Source organism: Mandrillus leucophaeus, unplaced genomic scaffold (genome assembly GCF_000951045.1).
Source record: "Mandrillus leucophaeus isolate KB7577 unplaced genomic scaffold, Mleu.le_1.0 Scaffold676, whole genome shotgun sequence".
Classification (NCBI taxonomy): Eukaryota; Metazoa; Chordata; class Mammalia; order Primates; family Cercopithecidae; genus Mandrillus; species Mandrillus leucophaeus.
The window spans coordinates 616,622-641,055 of NW_012107319.1; the positions used below are offsets into that span (position 1 = coordinate 616,622).

Sequence of the window (24,434 nt, forward strand, 5' to 3'; positions counted from 1 at the left end):
AAAAAAAAGAAGACGAAGGGCAAGTAAGATTAGTGCTAAGTACTTCATTAACATTTCTTATATTCAAATTGTATACGTAATACACTAGAGGGTTTCCTAGAAATGCATTATGGTTCGTTGGAGCCTTGTACAATTGATTTGTACTCTCTAATTTGGTTCATTTTTAAAGTTTGCATCATTATTTTTCTATTTTGAATTATCCTGGTTCTATGATTGCTATCCTGAGATCACCATTGATACATATTATTTAATGTTAATTGCTAATCAGGAACACAGCCCCCTCCCCAAAGAATATTATTCTAACTGTGAATATATACTACTTAATAAGAAATTTTATAGCATAGGTTTGCTACCAATAAAATACCTATTCCTATTCTGAGGGATTCTAGGTTTATAGGAGAAATTCTAGTGTTAGAATAACGACATATTGACAAGGACTTAGCATTTAAGAATGTTTACAATTATCTTTCTAAACTTGAAACTTTTCCCTTTCAAGGAAAACAACTAAACATGAAAAACAAAAGTGCGTAACACTTACATGGAACCCAAGAGAAAACCTAGGAAAAAACTATAGCTTGGAGTCAGCAAAGAAACAAAATATAACCAAGGAAAAGGCACAGAAAAATCGATAATGAATTGATATGGAGCATCATTTTCACCTCACTTAATACAGCACTTAACATCTCAGTGATCTCTAAGAATATTTTGCACAAGGATGTGAAATGCATGGTTTTCACCACAACATGTTTATATAATAGTTTATTGGAGTATGAAAAAAATGAATGATAAATACTCAAAATTCTTATAATTATTTTTATTCATTAATATGTACCTATGCTACAAATGAAAGAGTGAAAGCATTACACAGCTTAAAGGATATTAGACTGGATGTTGGAAGACTGAGTTTTGCCTGATTCTGCCACCATATGAATTTAAGCAAGAGAGAAAGAAAAAATTAGGTGTGACTGCTATCTTAGACTCAGTTTTCTTTTCTATTAAAAAGTAGAGGACTGACCAATCTGATATTCTGTGACTCTATGATAAATCAATTTGCACGTATTCCTTTGGTTGTTTCTATGACAAAAGTATCTTTATGCCATTTCATAGTCTTCTTTTCAAAAAAAATTGTACACATTTAATAAACAAATCCAAAAGCCAAGACATTTTATTTCAATAGATAAAATACAAATATGTAGTATTGATTAGTATATGGTATAGAGCTCATTAGGTAGTGACATTTTCATTTACATTATCCATGATTACCCTCATCCACATAACCTTTCCTTGTCTGAACTCCTCACAGACAATAATACCTCCTAGTTCACTAATTGCTTTGTGTGGAGGGACTTGTCTCTCCAACTAGCAAGTGTACTTGCCAATGTTGGGCTGGTATTGAAACCTTGGCCCAACAATCACTCTCATGGGCGACTTACCTAGCCTTGCTTAGCCACAGTATCTTCATCTGAAAACGTCAGTATAATTCACTGGCCCTTCAATGATTGTTGTAAAGATTAAACGAAATAGTAAACTCTGGCATATATGAGGTTAAATAGTAAGTATCAAGCACACACATTTCATTATTTTCCCTCTGTAGAGCGCTCCTTTACAGAAAAAATAGTATATTATATAAATTTGTGTGTGTGTGTACTACAGATCCCTTAACAGTGCTAAGCCCACAGAGGGCACACAAATGTCAGATGCATCATTTATTCAATGAATATTTACTGAGAACCTATTTGCACCAGGCATGGGAGAAAGTAAAAATGAAGAATGTCACAGCTCTTTCACTGAAGATTTCTAAATCAGCTAAACACCAAATAATAGGGATATTAGAAGTATGAATTTAACATAGCTTAGAACAATTGCAACTGGAGGGTGACCCAAGTATTTAAAAATAAAAACAAAAATAACAAAAACACAAAGTGGTACCTAAATAGGAAAGACTTTAGGCTATATCCATTGTCTATCTCTCTAAATTAAAATGTCCCTTGGAGTTAGACTTTAATAAGCTAAATGTGAATATTTGTATAATTGGAAACCTGTTTTCTTTTTCTTGGAGCAGGAATCACAGGAAAAACATTGCAGAATTTCAAGTTCCATGATAAAGGAGAAAACACAAAATGGTTTTCATAGATGGGATGAAATCATGTTTCCATGGAAACCCTGAACTGGTTTGTTGCAATCCAACTTAAGTTGGCAATTTGGGCTAATTTCAACTATAAAAATAAATTTGGCAACTTAAAATATTTATCCATCCTATCATGAATGTAATTTCTAAATGATAGCTAAATATGTGAAAAGCATCTCACTGAATTAAATACATATTTTAAAATTCCTTTTCATTACCAACTTCACCTGGCAAAAATATCATTTAAATTGGAAACAAATCCAATGAACTAAGTTGTGCCAGAATAAATAGAATCTAGAGTATGGTTATCCTCTGATTCCAATGTTGGAGAAAGAACAGGGACAAGGATTTCCTCTATTACAGACTAGCAGAGTCTGTGGGTTTAATAGCTTTTAGTGAATCATGATAACCAAAATAGACTCAACATTCTACCCTAAACAGTCAAGGCCACTTTTCTTTTTTTTCATTTAGAACATTTTTTCCAAATTAGAAATCCGTTTGATCATGGCATATGGTTGTTAGGCAAAACAAAAATAAGAACCAAAATGGTTATATTTTATATTAATGATTTTTAAAAGATTTTTGTCTTATGTTTTCCATTTATTAAACATTTTTACCCTTATTTAAGCATTTCATTGTTAACCCAGGATTGGCTTCAGTCTTTGACTTTACTTCATGTAAGTTTCTTTTATGTGACTCAATGCTTTTAGGCACAACAAATAAAAAGAGTCAAAGGGCAGGTTAATATATAGCTGAACAGTCAACTTGAAATTAAAACTGTCCAGTCACATAACCTTGGTCAGCTCTTCATCACATCCAATAACTATCTCTCAACCATGTTCACAAATGCTTAACCTCCTATGTTATATATGTGTGACAGGCAATTTCAAAACTGAGAAATTTGACACTTAATCTTAAAGTATTGTTCTTCCCTTGATTCTTTTATTTGCATGTTCCTTTCTTTCCTTCCCCTCATGGCAAAGCCTGATAAGATAGAAGTCGTCATTTGATTCCTTCCATTTCCTCACCTCCTGCTGAATCTTCAACCTATTGCAATAATATCTCTGAGAGTATGGGTAGCATCTCTCTCCTTCTGTATCCTTACTTACCACAAATATCCGCTTTTCAAAGACAGGTGTAGGACACCTAATCCTGCAGCTGTGTTCTCTTTGGACACCTTCCCCACTCCAGACTCACTCCCTCTACTTGCAGAAGGGTCTGTCATCCTCACCTGGCAATGCAACTATGGATCAAGATGGAAATGTTTCTGGAGATTTGCGCAAATCTAGGCACTTTTGCGTTTTCCTGCACATACTGCTAGAAACTACGGCATAGTTGAAATAGTACTGGTTTTCAGTTAAAACATGCTTCAATTCTCACTCCCTGTGTGACTAAAGCAAGTTTCTTAATTATCTCTGAATCTTACTATCCTCCTCTCTCAAAGTAAGGATAAATCTACCCCATCTACCTTGAAGGGTTGTTAAGTAAAATGCTAAGTAAAATGGCATAAAAGCACTTTCCACAGTCTCTAACCAACTGTAAGAGCTAACTAAATATTTTTCTTCCCTTCCTTTAAATTTTTAACAGCAGAATTTGCAAAAGCATGAGTGGAAAAACAAGTGATTGTTATGGTTGAAAGGAATCCCCTTTTCCTGAATACTTATAATGCATTATCTGCTAATTTCAAGCAGTCATCTGTCATTTTCCTATAAGGTATTACAAATTCATGTGTATATGTGTATATATTCCAATTGCTTGACTAGTTGCCTGTGAGTTCCTTGAGGGCAGTGTTTAAAGCCAATAATTCTCTAACCTCACAATTCCTCACATGTTACAGGCAATCAATTAAAGATTTTAATGACTCACCTGTCACTGGTAAGGTATTTTGTTTCATTTTTTCACAATGGTGATAGATATATGCTAATCCACCTACACTTTCTGTGATGACTTCTCTTGGAGCCACATATCAGTGGAATGACTGGCTAGGACAAAGTGTACAGAATACATGTGCAACACTATATAGTTCACTGCGATGTGGGACCTATTGCTGCATTAGTGGCCATGTTCCAACCAACCAAGCCAACTCAGATACATCCAACCCTACAGAGAGGACCAACATTATTATTTTTGGATAATTTATTTTTAGGAAATTCATATTTTAGCTTTGAAAGTATGAACCAAGTAGAGCCAAAAGTTGATACAACCAAATATACAAACAGCAAAAATTTGTCCCTTTTCTGCTCGCATGCATCTAACTTTCCTTTTTGACCAAAGAAGTCTTTTAAAGCCCAATTCATACTAGGATAACTTTTAAATATGCTGAAAATTCTGCCCCATCTCTTTTTACTCTGTTATCCAAATAATTCCCATGGGAATCATCAAAAGAAATTCTTGACAAGGGTCAACATCATACAGATGTGAGACTCATGAGTTGTACACAGCCAATGCTAGGTCAACATTATTCGCAGCCTCTGACCAAGAGAAGATTCCAGTTCAATGCTTTTCTCTAACTACCTGTAGAATATTGAAGCGATATTTTCTTGACATATCTTTTTACTCAGGCCAAAACTTCTTAACACATGGGCACTAAGCTGGATTTTTCCATACCTGCTCACATTTTTAAACAATGAAACATCTTATGAGATCATCTACCTCAGTATAATTTTTATTTCTAAAATAACAAGATAACAGAATAATTTCTTTCTGAAAATTAAAAACATGAGAATATATATTTAGAAGGTAAGACCTGATTATATGTTCCAAAGCAACATACAGTATTTTCAGAATACAGTATTTTCTGTATTAAGCAAACTCATTCAGTTGTGCACATATTCTTCAAATGTTAAAATCATTATAAAAATATGGCCAATCCATATTTTTAAGACACTTTTAAGGTATAGAGTTTCGGTACTAATTATAAAATATATTAAGTTTAGAAATAAAAAGAAATAATGTTGGAGAGTAATACTCTCAAGTGTAATAAAAGTATATTGCTAGCTTTTTAAATAAAATTTCTGTAAATGGACACTATATGAGTTCCAGTGAATGGTGTCCTCTGTCTAAACAACTGGACCAGTAAATAAGGAGGACTCAACTTGGTGGGTTCCCACTCCTGGGTCATCTGAAACAAAACCACCAATTAAATCAATGCTTTATCTCAGATAACTACCTGTCTGAACAGAACTCCATCCCAAATGGGGCTCTCACCCTCCACAGCACTGTCAACCATGACTTTTCTCAGAAATTCAGAAGAGTGTGCATTAAATACATTTCAATAAGAAACTCCCTATAAATAGAAAAATAAAGAGAATTTTCCTCAAGATAAACAAACCCAATGACTGAAAGGTACCAGAAAGTCCTTCCAACCCAATTTCGTTGTTTAGCCAATAGAATCTGAAGCACAATAAGGTTAAATATTCTAACCAATATTAATTATAATGACAGACCAATATCAGAACTTGAGTGCCTTGAATCCCCAAACTGTGTTCTCTCCAATCTACCACACTGTCTCCCTTAAAATGGGAAAAGGCATAATGTTATTGCTCTAGAAACAACCTATAGGAGTCAGTGCGTGGCTTAAACATGAAGAAGGCTTCCACCCACATGTGGTATCCTAGCAACATCAAGAAAACTTCACTCACTCCTCAACACAGAGCAAAACCATCCCAACTCCAGTCAACTCCAGTCCTAACTGCAAAGCACGAGGTATGTGATCCTCCTGATCACTTAAGCACCTCTGAGAGCTGGAGGTTGCATATATAAAAGGGGATGTAAGCCAATTCTAATCCATCTCATATGAGAATGACATGTAATAATGAAACCTCAAGAGCTTCAAGTGTTATGACATGCTATGCAAAGTATTTAAAATTCTGTGTCTCCAAATGAGAAGATTGCTTAATCTGTAGTATAAAATTGTCTAAATACAATTTAGTACCCTCTTTTAAGAGGAATACACTAAAAATATTTATAGATCACAAATTTGGTACGAAATATTAGGGGGATAGTCAAACTTTGCTGAATTATCTTGTTTTCAAAGTGTAAAGAAAATGCACTTGATGAATATTCAATACTCAGAACTGTCCTGTAACATTATTTCCTAGCATAAAAGTATATGGCTTTGTAAAAAAATAAATAAATAAATAAGAAAAACAACCGAATAAATTCATTAAAGTTGTTAGCCATAACATTGTTTTGTTCTTAGTACATTTCCCAACACTTCCTAGAATCAAAAGCTGCTCTTTAACTGTATAATAAAATCACCACATGGCTTATTATTGTTATAAATCTATAAAACAACAGCTCCCTCTTAGATGGAAATAGGTTGGTGCAAACGTTATTGTGTATTTTTTGCCTTGTTGAAATTTGCCATTTCATACTGGAATACATTCTTAAATAAATGTGGTTATGTTATACACTATTGTAATGCACATTTCTTGCTTTATGTTTTTTTTACTAATGTCTTATTACTGCTCATTTTATATTTATTTTAGGCTATGGAAATGATGTTAGACAAAAAGCAAATTTGAACTATTTTCTTATTCGAGTTCAAAATGAGTCTTAAAGCAGCAGAGACAACTTGTAACATCAACAACGCATTTGGCCCAGGAACTGCTAATGAATATACAGTGCAGTGGCAGTTCAAGTTTTGCAAAGGAGACAAGAGCCTTGAATATGAGAAGCACAGTGGCCAGCCATCAGAAGTTGACAATGACCATTTGAGAGCAATCATTGAAGTTGATCCTCTTACAACTGCATGAGAAGTTGCTGAAGAACTCAGCGTCAACCATTCTACAATCATTCAGCATTTGAAGCAAATTGGAAAGGTGAAAAATCTCAATAAGTGGGTGCCTCATGAGCTGAGTGAAAATCAAAAATATAATTGTTTTGAAGCGTCATCTCTTATTCTATGCAACAACAATGAACCAGTTCGCGATCAAATTGTAACATGCAATGAAAAGTGGATTGTATACAACAACCAGCGACTGCTAGCTCAGTGGTTGAGCCAAGCTCAAAAAAATCTCCAAAGCACTTCCCAAAGCCAAACTTGCACCAAAACAGAAAAAAAAAAAAAAAGGTCATGACCACTGTTTGGTGGTCCATGATCGCTGTTTGGTGGTCTGTCAGTCTGATGCACTACAGCTTTCTGAATCCCAGCAAAACCATTACATCTGAGAAGTATGCTCAGTAAATTGATGACGTGCACTGAAAACAGCAATGCCTGCAGCCAGCATTGATCAACAGAAAGGGCCCAATTCTTATCCACAGCAATGCCCAACTGCACATCAAATAACCAACACTTCAAAAGTTGAAGGCATTGGGCTACAAAATTTTGCTTCATTCGCCTTATTCACCTGACCTTTTGCCAACCAACTACCATTTCTTCAAGCGTCTCGACTTTTTGCAAATTCAAATTATTTAAAATAAATAAAGATGATCTGGTTTACAAAACTGTAATTAACAAAAATACTGCAATAAAACATCTACTGCATAACTGAAGCATATTACTGTATCCTGATGATGGATGTGATGATATGCTTCAATTATCCTTTGTGATATCATCAGGATACATTTCATTTTATTACCCAATTAAGATAGCATTTTGTCAAGAAGCTGACTTGTTGCAATGAATATTTTTGCCCATCTATCCACTGACTTACACTTTATTCATTTTTCAAGCAAATATGTATTGAGTGCCTGATTTACTGAATACCTCTATTTATTAAATGCCTGATAAACACTGTGGTGTTATGAAGATATAATAATCACAATTCTTCCAATCAAGGCACTTAACTGTGTACAGGAAGTTTATTATAAATTATCCTGTTTCTTAAAAAAAGAAAAAAAAAGAGTTTTTGTAGGGTGGGCTCAAGGTGTATTTTATCTTTTTTTCAATTTTCAATAATAGACTGTATTGGTACGTAATGCATTGAAGCGTAATCATATTGCATTTATGCTTAACATATTTATTCATTGAATTAACATTTATTGCCTGCTTATCAAATGGCATAATACATATACAGCACATTGCACAGTACTGGCATACAAAGAGTGCACAATTAATGTCATGTTATATGGAGAGATAAATGGCAGGCCAGCCACGACTTGTAACAGGCAATAATACAAAAAAGATGTACAAAGAATTCTGGTGCTACAGAAGCAGAGAAAATAGCCTGGGGGAATCCAACCAAATAACTGACACTGATTAGTAGAAGGAACAAACAGAATATGTTTTCAAAAGGTTAGTCAACATTTGGTATTAAAACACCAAGGAAGTTTAAAATTGCTGAACAATATCAGTGTTGTCTATGCTTATTTGGTGTCATTCTTACCTAAAATTTCTTAACTGCTTAAGACTTGTGAAAAACCTTTATGTTTTGCAAAAACTTTATGTTTTATTTAAGAATGGTTCTGTATAACTAAGAATGATGGAATGCCATTCATTCATAACAGAGTCGGAAGGACACAAGATGTCCACACTGTACTTGAACTTATCCAAGAAGAGGAAACTTGCTACCTTCTAAACAAACCATCCTATCTTTAGACAGTTCTAATTGCTACAAGGCTCTTCTTCGTCCTCATACTTTGAAAAAATAGCTGACTTTTATTGAGATCCTATAGGAACCAGGCAATAGACTAAGCAATTACACAAATTATTTTATTTAATCCTACAAGACTTTGAAGGAGAAACTATGCTGTTACCTCAATTTTACAAGACCACAGTGAGGCTCTGAGATATTTAAAGGAAGCTGGTCACAAAAAGGTGGAGCCCAGAGTTTTAGCAAAGTCCCTTTGAGGTCATATGACCTCTGCTTTCCATTACACAATTCAATTCCATTCTTAAGGGAAAAATCTGCCTCTTCTTAATTGGTATTTGGTAGTTCTTCTTTATGCATTAAGTGTACTGTTGTGTATATTACTCCAGAGTTTCTCAACTGCTGGCATTTGAAACCACATTAACTCTTTATTGTGGAGTCAGTCTCATGCATTTTAGGAGGTTTGCAGCATCCGTCCACCCACCAGATGCTAGTAGCATCACCTCCAGCTGTGACAACCACAAATGTTCCCAGATATGACCAAATGTCTCTGTGGCACAAAATCCCTCTATTGGAAATCACTGATTTAGTCAATGAATGGAGGCTTACCTCAAGGATTGATTGATAATTAGACCTTAATTAATGAAACTGACTTTGAAGTTTTAAGTCTTAGGTTTCAGGCTAGGAATCAGCCACCATGTTCACGATCCTCTGCCCAAAGAATAAGGCAATAAGGTAAAAAGCTCAATTTGTTTAAAATATTAAAAAGGGTTGGGCACGGTGGTTCATGCTTGTAATCCCAGCATGTTGGGAGGTCAAAGCAGGAGGTTTACTTGAGCCTAGAAGTTTTAAAACAGCCTGGACAACATGGTAAGACCCTACCTCTATAAAAATTTTTTAAAAGTTAGCTGACTGTGATGTTACACACCTACAATTCCAGTGACTCAGGAGGTGAAGTGAGAGAACTGCTTGAGCCCAGGAGTTCCAGGCTGCAGTGAGCCATGACCACACCACTGCACTGAGTGACAAAACAAGATTATCTCTAAAAAATAAAAAATAAAATATTATAAAGACTTGAATTTATTGGATAGTCTTCTCTGTGTCAGGTTTGACATAGTTCTATTCTTTTACTATCAGTGTTTCCAGGGTATTGCTTCTATTTCAGAATCGAACTGTTTTTGAAATAGATTAAGTATTGCCAAAAACCACTTTAAAAGCAAATCAAGAAAGCTACTAAACATACACACAATTTCACGGTTTATATTTGCTTTTCATTCTTTGGCCGTGAACTACAGCGTCCTTTTAAAATTGAAAGTGTTGGCCAGGTGTGGTGGCTCACGCCTGTAATCCCAGCACTTTGGGAGGCCGAGGCGGATGGATTACCTGAGGTCAGGAATTTGAGACCAGCCTGACCAACATGGTGAAACCCCATCTCTACTAAAAATACAAAAATTAGCCAGGTACAGTGGTGCATGCCTGTAATCCCACCTACTTGGGAGGCTGAGGCAGGAAAATCACTTGAACCCGGGAGGTGGAGGTTGCAGTGAGCTGAGATCGTGCTATTGCACCACAGCCTCGGCAAGAAGACTGAAATTTCGTCTCAACAACAAAAAAAAAGTGTTATCCTTTTCTTTTATTTTATTTTAGTTTTACAGGCAACTAACTGTAAAATAGGAGGTTAATAATGTTGTCTATGAGGATTTTTATTATACTTTACTCATTCACATGATAATTGTGGTTATATTTTTCATGTTTCTCCATCCATACATCTGAAAAGCTGTAATATTTCATGCCTATAATAAAATTGTTACATAAGTCTTCAGTACATTCAAAGAATATAATACAAAAGAGGCATTGCTTCTCTAGGGAGTAATTAAATTTAAGACATGTAATCCATTTCTATGATGAAACGCAGATTTCTCATTAGAAGACAAATCATTCATTTAAATCAGTTGAGTAGGATAGTATTAAAAGAAAATACATCTGGTTACATTTAAGGTTCAGAAAAAAATCATGTACACAAAGATCCTTTGGCTTTCAGCCTAGAGGATTTTCATGAGGTTGTCAATCAGATATCTTTTTATTCAGTTTAAGCTCCTATTCTTAAAAAAAAAAAAAAAAGGGGGGGACTCCCAGGGAATGTTTGCAAGAATTTCAAAGTGAGTCACACAGATTAGTACTCACAGTTTCCAAAAAAACTAAAGCCGACTTGGTGGCTCTGGCAATGGAGGGTGAGTGGGTTAATCTATGTCCTTGACTTTTACCATCCTTTTACATTTTTTGCTGTCATACCAGTGAGTATCATGTGACTCATTCAGTATTTATTTTTGTATTAAGTGCTGACAAAGTGTATATTAAAGGAAGAGATATCCATGTTCTATTCAGAATTTTAAACAATTGGAATCCCTGGATAAGCTTTTATTGCTGTTACTCTACCAGTCACTGCTGGGATAAACTGTGTTCTTCCAACATTATTTTCTGGGATAATCAGTTCATGTATTTGTTGTCTTTTCATTTGAAGACAGGCTTACCATGACTGATGGTAACATGAGCAGATGAGAGGACAGTAGCACGTTATTTTTTTCTATATTATTTTCCTCTTTATTGTCTTGAGTTTATTTTTGTCTTCCCACTGAGAAACAACAGTGTCCCTCTAATATGAAGGGAAACACTGTACTTTCTTATTTCATATTTTATTCAGGCTTTGTTTGGATGCCATAAGTAATATCCTTCATTCTATAACATGGACTGAAACACCTATTTATTTGCCTTTCCAAGTAACTGAATCATTAAATTTAAAAACTATATTAAATTCTTCTAAAACTTCAGGTACTAAGTTTATGCAATTTTCTTTACATGCTTAGCACATTTGTTTAATGTGCCAAACAAAGCACATTAAAATTTTCTGGCAGTCACCAGTAAATGTTTCTTATGATAATTACAGCTATTACATTGGGGTTTTGGGTAAGGGGATAATATTAATTTTTAAAAAAACATAAAAATTGTAAGCAATGTAGAATGATATTTGCATGATGCATTTGTGGTAAACTACCTTTAAATCAAAGATGCTCAGTTGCGTAACATTGTTAGATATTGCCAGAATAACAAAATGTACCATGATTCATCTTGATAGTCACCAAAAGACTTTCACCTTATGAGAACTAAATTAATTGATACATGCATTAAGATTTTACATTTTGTTTGATTTTTTAAACTGTAAAATGTTGGAAGATACTCATGGAGTTTTCTGTGCATCTTATTTCCACCTATTTTCCCAAAGATGTTGAGATACATCCCCTACAGCCTTGGGAGACAGGGTCTCTCTCCTGGGATAAGGGCAAATTTGTTTCCTGCCTGGAATAATAAAGGTAATTTTTTTCCAGTACAAACATTGGAGAGATTTACAAGTATCCTTTTTATAGGACTGGGGATTTATTGAGCTTGGAGTTCTTCGGCCATGACACACACCCACTATGCACACAACGTCTATCTGGGTCCTTCCATATCACCCCACAGGGCTTAGGGGAAAAAGCAACCAATGCAAACATGAAATTGAGAGCAATAAAGTCTTTTGTCCCTGACTCAACAGTCTCCTCTCTGCCAACACCTATAAAACTGTACCAGAATAGTTAGCTTGCAAGTAGGGTAAAATCTCAGGCTCATAGTTCTTGACATAAAAATAGTAGATAGACAATAATCACTTCTTAAATAAAGAGCACAAATAGCCATGTATAGCTGAATTCCATTACTTAATGTGGAGGCTTACAATTTTCTTTAGTAAAAGTGTGTCATTGTCTATACTTTATTTTATATGTAATTAAAACAAAAATACTATTTTAATGCTTCTCATTCTGAAACCCATATACCTTATGTCAATAAGTGATACTACTTAATAATTCACAGTCTTTTTGGAACATGGGAGACATAAACGAATTTTTAAAAAATCATATTTAATACCAAAAAAGGATTGGGTTTCAAAAATCAGCAGATGTAACTAAATCAAAACAAAAACATTGACATTATGGGCTGTTCTTTCTCTGATATTGCTCTGTTTTACCAAGTCCCTTAATGGAAAAAGCACATCAATATGAGCCATTAAATGAAAATAATGACATATTGGAAATAATTTGGACAAATATGCTGAAATATTGTAGTTAAATTAAACTCTATTATTTAACAAAAAGTACTACTTAACCTATCACAACTAGTGAACCAAATCACACCAACCACTTCTCCTACCTCTCTCTAAATTGACGGTGATAAAGAACAGCAATGCTCTTCAGCAAGATACCATGCATGCAGTGTAAATTGTAACATAAAACTAAAGTGTAATAAACAGGGAAAGAAAAACAAAATTCTGACCCTCCAGGAAAAAAAAAGTCAGAAAAGATTTCCCTTTTCTCAAATTCTAAAAAATGATCACTTTAACCACTAAATTAGTTTAAACACCACTGACTCCTCCAAAGCCACAAATTTAAAATTTTTCCCCACAAAGCCTTAAAACATTTCATTTTCCTTTAACATTATGCAAGTTACAATAAGATTTCAACTAAAGCAAACAACTGCTCCTGTACTAAACAATCATTTCTTTAAAACATTTTGAGAACCCCCAAGCTATCAAGAAACTAACCACTAGGTCAACTGGTTTTCATTGATTCCAACACCTGTTGCTGAGTAATAGAATGACTCAAAATTTCTGAACTCTTTTAAAAAGAGCTTCACTTTGAGTGGGCTACTACTCACTCCTCAGTAAGGAAACTTGAAAGCCTTAAGTAGCTAAATGCTCTACTCTAGCCCAGATGGAATCTACAGTAGCTGATGGAATGAAGGCAACAAAAATGTACTTGACAGCAGAGACCTGGTGTTTGTCTGCCTACAGGTTGCCACTTGGGCAAATTTTCAGCTTGTTCCTGTCCAAAGGATGTGCTATTTTCAGGTACTCAATGAAAAATAATCTACATCAGAAAATAATCAGGTGAGAACTTTGGCATAAAAACAAAAGGATTCCAAATTTTAAACATATTCATGGCCTTTAATATTTTTAGTCTTTTTAAAAATTAATTACTTTAAAAAGACAAGAAACACAATAATTATGGGAACAAAAAATATTTTGAAATTAAGTTTGAATAATTCTAGAATGGCAGAAGGTAAAATTATACACAGCTAGTCATCCAAGCGCCTGTGATGTTTTACCATTCCTATGTGATGGTCTTCCTGTGGGCTTTGTTTCCTGGGTAGGAGATCCCTGGAAGCATACAGTGTTTAAATAAATTAATCACAGAGCATCCTGTCTTTATTGTGGTGTACATGTTTCTGGAAGTTACAAAGAGTATTATGCCTCCTATTTCGTGATGTCCTTTTTTCACCTTATTTCAAATATTCTTCCCAAGAGTACAAATAGTAAAGAGAATTGTTTAAAGAATCCAAATATATTGAATTTTTCTTTTCAAATCTAACATTAGAAATGTTACCAATTGTTAATTCAACTAACATCAGGGAGAAAAATAAGTATAGGGCATAGCTGAATTACCCACAGGGTAGTTTTTACAGTCAGGTGTATACGAACAAAAGTCACTTTGCTTTCTTCACCTGGAAATATAGGAATGCTATATCATTCCTTTCTAGAAAGAAGAGCAAAGTAACTTTTTACAAAATGTTCCTCATCATTTAATGTATATGAACACATCTACTAATGATTCTACTGTAACTTTCAAGAGATAGGTATTTGTCCCTCTTCTTCATAATCCCAGAGGGAAATAACTATCATGAAACATTTTTAAAAGCTTTATAAATTATATCAATATAAAATAAACCAGTTCCTCCCTTCTATTAATGGTATCTGGCTTTTCAAGACAGAATTCACTGAGGATGTTGAAAATATAAACCACACACCAAAATGTTAGACTTCCATTTGGAGGCAAAAGCTAACTGGCAAGCCTAGTTTGAGTCACACTGTGAAACCCCATTTTCCTACCTTAATTTACCTTGAACTGTTTGTGTGATGGTGTTGTTTGGTTTGCTTTTATGGTATAATGCACTGGTATCTTCAGTACTGCAGTTTATATGAAAATCAAATGTTCCTCACTTCCGTAAAAAAAAACAGTGCAAGGTGATAAAACTAAATTAGGGAGGAGTTACATTGGTATGACAATGAAACTTTTGATGAGACTATCAAACTTTGAAAACAGGTCACTGAGAAGAATTAACAAATACTTTCTTTGGATTTTTTTTTTAAGTAGATAAGATTCCCATCTCTGTGCGATGGCTTGCGTAGCGGGAGGCCGCAAATGGTATGATGGGCTTTGAATCGCCCAAGTTATTTTCCAAACTTAAAATGGTGCCATGACAGGTCCTCAAAGGAACTGAGAGAGTAACTTTCTCAATAAGTAAAAGCAGGATACAGTTCCAGATCACCAAAACTCTGCAATGCTGGTTTTGTGACCTTGACTCAGCGTCACTGGGATGTTACCAAGAAACCACAATGCTTGGCAGCTGCACGTTCAATGTACAAATGTTTACCAGATGTGAAGTTCATATGATCTATGCTGTATAATAGAAACAAAAATGATTGTGCTGTGTAATACGACATGCTAGTTCATTCTGTGAGCCAGCAAGCAAGAGAATTGGTCTCACATTTAGACAAAGCCTATGGGCCATTAAGAAAACTTCTAAGTCCCACCTGCAGTCCCCAATTAAAATTAATCTCATATGCTTGTTAAGCCTCTGGGAAATTCTACTAAGTAAGGTTCCTTTCTTTAGATTAAGCATTCCATCCTTGTTAAATAAAAACTCCCCTGGGAGACATAAACTTTTATCAGTTATTACACTTCAGAGTAGATGAACTTCAGATCCTGCCTTGACAGTTGGTTCTGATATGAAAAATACATGAAGCTTGGTTGTTTAGATTGTAAAAGAAAGAGAAAGAATCATCAAGAGATAAAATTTAATACACAAATATTTTCCCACTATTATTTGTCTGTTTATCTATCATTCAACAATATGTATAGTCATCTACTATTATCCGCGCAATGTGCTAAGCACTGAGGATACACAGATGAGAAAGTCTAGTGATGGCCTCAGCAAGTACAGGGTTTTATTGTGAAAGATATCAAATATGTAACTACAGTACAGTAATAGAGAAGTTAATGGAGGTACGTGCAAGGTATTGGGAACTTGGTGGAGTGAATACCTAGTTCCTGGCTGGCTGAGAGAAAATGGGTAAATTCTCTGAGAGGAAGTAAAGTTGATCTGTGAATTAAAGGCAAACCAGGAATTTGCTAGATGACCTTAAAAAGACAGGAAGATAGTACCTGAAAATGCTTAAAAACACTAAAGAACGAGATGTGCTCATTGAAAAGGTATTTATGGAGTGAACTGCTCATGGAGAGTGGGAATGGGGTGAGGGGTGAAGGAAATGAATGATGGGACAGGTACTCAGGAAACAGCATGAACACGGCCTTTTGCATTCAGTGAAGAGAAGTGGACTTTGTCTTTGAAGTTTACTATAGGAGGGATTTTTAGCAGAAACATATTCTGGTTCACATTTTAGAAAGCTCACAATGGCAGCAATAGGGAGAATGGTGTACAGGAAGATGGAAAGTTCATGGCAGCAGTCAAATGAGAGGCAGTAAGGGCCTGAAGGATGGTGAGGGCAGAAATTAATTTGAGAGGCATTCAGGAGTTAAAACGGGCCAGGTCCTATGACTATTTGATTGGAGTGGACAGGATAAAGAGAATGACCCCAGCCTCTGGCTTGAACATCTTGTAGGTGGTGATGTCTTTCCCTGAAAAAATTCAGGAAAAAGAAAACCAAATTTTCTTGCTAGAGGGTAGAGTAGAAGAAATATAAAGCATCTTAGTTTTTAGAAAATTAAGCATAAATTTCATGTATGGACATGAAATGGTTCATACATGAAATTTACGCTTAATTTTCTAAAAAAGTATGGACAGATGAAAACGCTTACTTGACAGGTGAATATATGGACCCACTGTGTGCCAGGATTTGAGTAATGGGGAGATGCAACTGATGCTAAACAGAGTGAGTGGACATGGATCCTGGTCTGGCTTACTGTTTGCTTTTGAGTATCAAGGGCTGAGATTTTTAGTCCATTAAAACTCCTTGTATGAAATAAAACAAATGACTAAAGTATAAGAATAAGTAATTGCTGGTCCATCCATATGATGGAGTACTACAGAGGCATAAAATTCAAATGTTCCAAGAATGCTTAATGACAATTTTAAAAATATCAATCAAAGAAAAAGATGCAAAACTATATAGTAAGCTAATTACGTGATATTATATCTTTCATAGAAATGTCAAAAATTATTACTTTCAGATAATAGCATTATGGATATGTAATTTTTATTTTTTGATGTTTTCCAACTTTTCTATAAAAAAAATATGCATTATTTTGGCTGGGTATGGTGGCTCATACCTGGAATCTCAGCACTTTAGAAGGCTGAGAGGCAAGAGAATTGCTTGAGGTCGGGAGTTCGAGCCCAGCCTGGGCAATACAGAGAAACACTGTCTCTACAAAAAAAAAAAAAAAAAAAATTAATTAGCTGAGCATGGTGGCTCATGCCTGTAGTCCTGGATACTCAGGACCCTGAGGCGACAGAACCATTGAGCCCAGGAGTTTGAATTGTACTGTGGCACTCTAGCCTGGGCAATAGAGAGAGACCCTGTCTCAAAAACAACAACAGAATATGCATTATTTTAAAATCAGAAATAATAAACATATTTTTAAACTTACATGTGTTTTAGATAAAGCTAATATCTCAAAAGGAGATTGCTCCACCAGCAAAACACATAATTGAATTATCCTACACTAACCATAAGAGGTTAGATTATGCTGAGTAACAAATATATCCAAAAATTGTTGTGCCTTATAACAACAAACATTTATTTTTTGCTTATACTCTATGTCCACTATGAGCTGTCTAGTGGCTCTGCTCCACATTCCTTATTTTAGGATTGAGTCTGAGGAGTATGGTCATTTTCCAAGGCAAGGGTAAAGAGCTCTGGAGGTTCTCACACCGAAAATGAAATGCTCCAGTGCAGAAATATATGTTAATTTCCACTCAACTTATTGGCCATGAGTATCATGAGGCCAGAAAATATAATCTGACTGTGTACCTGAAATTTATTTGACAAACAGAACTAATAAGGATCTCCTATAACTACAAATTCATCCCCTCCAACACCACCACCACCAGCAGTGACAAAAAACTGGAGGGATTTTTATGGTAGTGCTTTTTAAAAGGCAAATCATGATCTGTTGGTTGATCTTGAAATCAACTCGGTGGTCTATGATCAATAGTGTTTAATAGAATGGAACGGAAAAGAAAATGTCAGAGCACATTGCATGTACAAAAGTAAATATTGTGATATATTTGATACACATATTTCGAATAAATACAGATGTGTCACAGTGTAAAATGTATTTCTTTCTGTGGGTCCTGTAAAAAAAATTGAAAGTCATTTTCCTATGGGAGTCCCAACTAAGCCACATATATGGAAACATAACAATTTGCATACTGGGTTTTTCTAGTCCAGTGCCCTGTGACTCTGAAAGGCTGGGGAAATCTTGTATCAATTTCAAAGAACTCAGTCAAAGTTTTACTCTTTCTTTAATAGTATGGTCTCTCAATGATAAATCAGTTGAGAAATATCATAAAGCAAACTCAATTTTTAGCATCCTTTAAGTGCTAAGAGTATAATTACATTTTATTTACCCTAAAATAAATAAGTCAAGTTTCCAAAGTTTTTCTTATTTCCGTACAGCCTCATTTTATTTTTTGAAGGAATAGATATATTTTATATATTAATTCAAATGGTATCCTTGACCAGGATGAATTGTAATATAATTGTTTTTAGTTTGTATTGCTATTAACATAAAGTATTGTCATGTTTTATAAGGTGATGATTTTTATCAGGCTTACTTATTTTTTGATGTTTAAGGGAAGAAAGCTCAACTCAAAACCATAATTGCAAAATACCTTTTGTATAAGTATCTAACTCCTTATCACATGCTTAATATGCACAATTGTAAATCTTTTATTTCTTATTTTCAACTGAGAAAACACAAATTTGAAATACACTAGCTGTACATGTTTATGGGAAACATGGCATTTATCAATTTTGTTTCAAATTTTTCATTTCCAAAATAAATTCATCTTAACTCTTAGTTTCTATTACCCATGTGAAAGGTTTATAATTGCTTACTTAAATATACGAGCTCCAATCAATGTTTTCTACCCTTCCCTCAAATAAACTTCCATGCTTTTTCCTACCTACCCTTCATAGCACCACCAGTTCAAAAGCCAATCTTTTGTTTCTACAGGAAAAATGCTTGCTGACCAGCCAAGAATAAAACACACCTCACATGGTACAATCTTCTTTTACCTCCCAGATAACTCTAATGCCACTTACTAAGGATGCCAGAAGAGGTTTCCTGAGGAAGTAACAATCAATGTGAATTAATACCATCCTGACATTCAGCAGACCCAAATAAAACATGACTATGTTTAAAAGAATGGAAAATAAAAAGATTATCCTCAAAAATAACTTAGTGTGCAATTTCTTACCATATAAAAGGAAGCTCTGGTATGGAAAAATGATAAACATCCTGCATTTGTTAATAAAGGAAGCATTATATTCAGTTTGGTAACAGCAACTTTTTTAAAAGTGATGAGTCACAATATTCAGTTCCTTCCTGGCGTTACTCAGCTACGTGTGGGTAAAAGAGAATAGTACTGGGAACTAGACTCTCTGTATCCCAACCAAGGCTACTAAGACATTGCAGGGATTTGAGCAAGAAAACAAGCCTGGCTAGACTTCAGTAACTCCTCTGTAAAACCAGGGGGTGAGAAGATAAGCGAATTTGAGAATCTCTTCCATTTCCAACTGGCTACAGTTCCATTGTCTTAAATATTTTACTGATTATGTATACTAGTAAATACATGGTTAATAATCATCTTTCTAAAGCTGCAAAAAAAGTCATTTCTTTTCATTATTCAAACTGAATACACTAGAACTAATATGTTATGAATTTTCTATAATTAACATTTTATGATCAAAATTATAATACCTATCCTAGTTCTATTACTTTTAAAGAGCTCCAAAAGACATACACAGTAACATTCAGATCATTCTCTTTTCATAAGCTTTTTGATTGCTAAGCTATCAAGATGAAAAATAATCCCATGAAAATGTGCTTTCTTTTAAATGAGTAACAAGCACTACAAAAATCCAGCTGAATTCTTGCAGTATATGGTTTAGGACTCCAACATACGAGATTTCTTAAACTATTTGACATTGTTTTCAACACACACAAAAAAAGTTAGCAAATGAATACCACAGTCAAATGTTAACTATCTGCTAAGTGGGATGGCAAGAGAGAACTAGTACACATAACCTTAAATTGTGGAGAGTTGGGGAAGACATATAATTGGGCACTGGAATGTGTCTTATTCTTATATTTGAATAAAACTATATCTGACGTTCTAAAAACTGACAATACTGTACTTTCAACTGAGTAAACAATGAAAATATCCTAGGAAAAAGCAACTCAAGAGAACTAAAAAACATTCTAGTTAGTAAATATTTTGGCTCACATCTTAGAAAACAAGAACAATATGCAATGTTTAAAAAGACATTTTAAACTCTGCTATGTTAGACTAGTGTGACAAAGTGAATTACAAACATTAATACTGTCGTTAAATATTTAGAAAAATTCTTGCAGAATAGATCTCTAAAAGGGGTCATGTTATATAAACTCAAGACAGTATTGTTATCAAGTTTGCTTCCTACAAAGCAGGAGATTCATGAGGTGGGAAACTCTCCTATCTCATTGTGCACTCCAAAGTCAGTTGGTTACGTTCTGTTATACAGACTTTCAGATGCAATGGTGTAAAGCAGAAACAGCTGCACTGGACTTCGTTCATCCTGAAAACCAGACATTTCTCAAGCATCTGCCAAGTGCAGTCTCAGAATTACAATATGTCAGACTTTATCCAAAAGGAGATGCTCTTATTTTACTACATCATCCAAATGCTTTTCAGAAGAAACTGCAAACAAGATCCCCAGAGCCACATATTGCTTGGTCCAAAATGTTCACCACATGGTAGAAGTAATAAAGCAGATATCAAAATGACTCTTGTTCCTTTCTATAATTACAGGTGCTTTAGAATATTGTCAGACTAACACTGAATGTGATACCTCTACAACTCCATAGCCTACATTGCTGGGAAGACTAGAAGAACAATAATACTCAGAGCTGGAAGAAAAAGAATTCTCAGAGCAGGAGGAAGAAAAGAGCTCTGACAGAAGTAGGTGGCTTTCAGAGAAGGATATACTTTACACAAATGAGGAAGAGTGGCCTCTTGAACACAGTGCAACTCTTTCTATTTGTATCCACAGTAATCTATGAGTTTGGGCACTTAGACTAGATTGACAAGACAGGCCCCAGGTAGCTTCCCCACTAGCAAAACCCAAGAGAAGCAGTAAGCAGCCATATCCAATAAATAAGACACTAATACGTTGCCCAACTTTATAATTATTGGGGGCAAGCTCCAGATAGTTTTAAATACAAAATTGCAAACACAAAAACAGGCATACAAATAAGAGTGAACAAATATCAATAAAAACCAGCAACATGAAGAAAAACCATGAACTCTATGAATACATTAACAGCCATAGAAACAGTTAATAACAGTAAAATGACTCATTTAAATCTAATTGAGAATTCAAATATATATGTAAGAATATTAGTGAATAAAAAGAAAAAGAATCAATTAGCATCTCAGAAAATTAAAAACTTAATAATGGATACAGTTGAAGATGGAAATAGCTAGATGGAAAATCAAGTTGAAGACTTCTACCAGATTACAATGCAAAAGAACACAGATTTTACAGAACATTTCAAAAGAATATTCAGAAGAAAAAACTAAAAAGAGACATATGGAGAAATATAGGAGAGAAATGGTAAAGGAAAAAATTTCAGTGCTAAATTAACATTTGAATCTTCAAACTGAAAAAGCGTTACAAACATCAAGCTGCTTGAATAGGCAAAAAAAGACCTATTTCATATTTTTGTGAAAAGTTATAATTCAAAGAATAGAGCAAAAAAACCTAAGGGTTTGGGGGATGGGCAGGATGCCTAAAAAGAAATAAAATTTAGATTGTCTAGAGACTTCTTATCATAAAAGTGAAGCTAAAAACAATGAGGGGGTAATCAATACCAATCAGCCATTAATAGGAAAATATGTTTTAGTTAATACATAGAAATATAATTATAAAAATTATGATATAAATAGGATTATAACTTCCAGAGATAACTGGTAGAAAAGGAAAATAAAGCAAACAATTCCAAATAACAGAAAAAAAAATAGCTATAACAAAAAACAAGAAAGCATGGTAAAAACAGAAAACATTAGTAAACTTTAAGGAAAAAGTCCAAACATATTAGCAATCATAATAAAGTTTAATGGGTTAAATTTGCCTGTTTGGAATCCAGAAAAATTTGAAATTGTATTTTTTTAAGTCTTTGTATATGCTGTTTACAAGAAATCCACCTAAAACTCATTGACAGAAAATGTTTAATATAAAGGGGAGAAATATAATTTACTAGGTAAACACTAATAAAATAACATAAATACAGTATGAAAAATAGAATTCAAAGCAAAAATGTTAAACAGGATCAAAAGGAATACTTCATATTTATAAAAGATACATTTCCTAAGAAATAAGTTATGAAACTGTAACCATTTTTTTTAATACTTTGTCATGAACATTTCCCATGAAGTTATTTACTTTCTATATTTTCTATTATATCTAAAGACACATTTACTGTTAAACATCATTTTTAACACTGCTTCATAAACGATACAAAAGGCAATGTTTTCCCTAATAGTACACATTTAGGATTTTTTTTCTAAAATACAAAAAACATGCACTTTCATCTCCATCACCAGTGGAAATGCTCACCTGAAGAGTAATGACCTCCTCATTTCCCAATTCAATAGCTCCCTCACCCATACTCTCACACTTCTCTCCTTTATCTTCGTCTGCTTAGAAATCACACCCTCTTAATGTATGAGCACTCTTCTCGTGCTTTTTCATATCCATCTCTTAAAAGCTATCCTTTCTCTTGATTGGTCATTTTCTTTTGGCCTTTTTGTTTTTGTCAGGCTATTTACAAATGTATTCTTAGACAACTGAACACTGCCCCTCATCCAGAAAGCACAACATCTTCCCCTGCTTCAGTGATTGCTTCCACTCAAGGACTTCAGTTCCTGCATCATGAAACATCTTATTTCCTACTTCTCTACACCTAAACCTTCCATTCCTACTAGGCAAGTTACATTGAGTCCCTTAGGCCATTTCCATTCCTAGTTCTAAGGCTTATCTCAAAACACACTTTAATTTGTGGCTTATAGATTAATGTTCAGGGTCTAGGTAATAAACACCATAAACTTACAGAAACTTAGTATAAGTAATCTTGTATATACAATAAAGAAATGGGAGGCAAAAGGGAACATAAATAGCTATGAATATCAACGTATATATATGCCTCTGGTAAACCCACAAGCCTGAAGGTTAAAAACAATTGTGAACCAGGCCTATACTCAGCTGGTACAAAGCAGGGTTGCTGTACAGATTGTGTATGCACAGCTATTTTGACTGGATCTAAACCCACTCCACTTGGCTGATGTTCTGGCTTTTCTGATTGTTTAATATTCTAAGCCTCATTCCTATTTGTGAGCACTTACAAAACTTACAAAAGGAATGAGTCACTGAACACTCCGCAGTGCTTGCTAAGTGCCAAAAATAGATCGTATAAAACTAACCTGTACTTCTTTGATAGCTGCACTAGGCTGACATCGGGGGAATACTGTTCATGATAGTTCAAAAATGAAAATGAATTAATGTAAGTTGGATATAAGACTATTTAAATGGCCCCCTAATGAAGAATAACACCTGAGGTCAGCCTAGTAGGAGGTTTCTGGTGGTATATTTTAGAGTTCTATGCTTCGCCCTGTCTAATTGGTTATTCATAATTTGAATGAGGGAAGATGATAGCTTGCAAATTAAATTTCTAGACAAAGCAAACCTTGAAAGATGACTAACTGATGGAATAGAAGACTTTGGACAAAAAAAAAATCAACTGAATAAATAATAGATCACTGCAACAAAGCAAAATTCAAAAGAAATACAAAACTTCTGGGATCCAAAATTAGGATTGTAGAATGCTCATTGGGAATAAAGTGGCTTAACAGCAGCAGGTCTGAGTAGACTAAATGGTCTTAGCTGATGCCAAATTGAATTCATTCGTGTGAACTGGATGTCAAGAATTAATTTGCTCTTGAACTACATTGAGAAAAGAACAGGGCTATATCCTTTCTACTCAGCCACCAATGGCCAGAGAGATCAAAACTGAATGTGTTTAGGGAAGGCTGACCAGAGTGGAGATACAAATACAAACCATCTCAAAGAAGTGGTTTCAGAATATGATGTTCCACTTGGGGCATCATATTAGCTGTCTTCAAATACTGGGAACATTGAAAAAGAAATAAGGCTTGTTTCTGTCACTCCCAAAGTACACAATTAGGTCCAAAACCTGGAAACTCCAGGGAGAAGCTTTTCAGTTTAAGAAAAATGTTTTCAATAGATGAGGATTTCCCTAAAATAGAAAGTTTCCCATCATTGGAGGTGTCTGATATTGGAAAGTATGCTCAATATGTATGCTATAGGGAGGGGTGAAGGCATCAAG

The 24,434-nt window shown here is 34.5% G+C and overlaps 1 protein-coding gene across 1 annotated transcript in view; it reads right to left on the minus strand.

Moving 5' to 3' along the window:
* COL21A1 (collagen, type XXI, alpha 1) overlaps window positions 1-24,434 on the minus strand; it is a 204,853-nt gene that overhangs the window by 169,016 nt on the left and 11,403 nt on the right. Inside the window, exons 2-3 of the mRNA XM_012002053.1 lie at window positions 19,042-19,115; window positions 13,855-13,906 (exon numbers count right to left, since the gene is read on the minus strand). The gene's annotated coding sequence lies outside the window, so the exon portion shown is untranslated. The remainder of the gene's footprint in view (window positions 1-13,854; window positions 13,907-19,041; window positions 19,116-24,434) is intronic.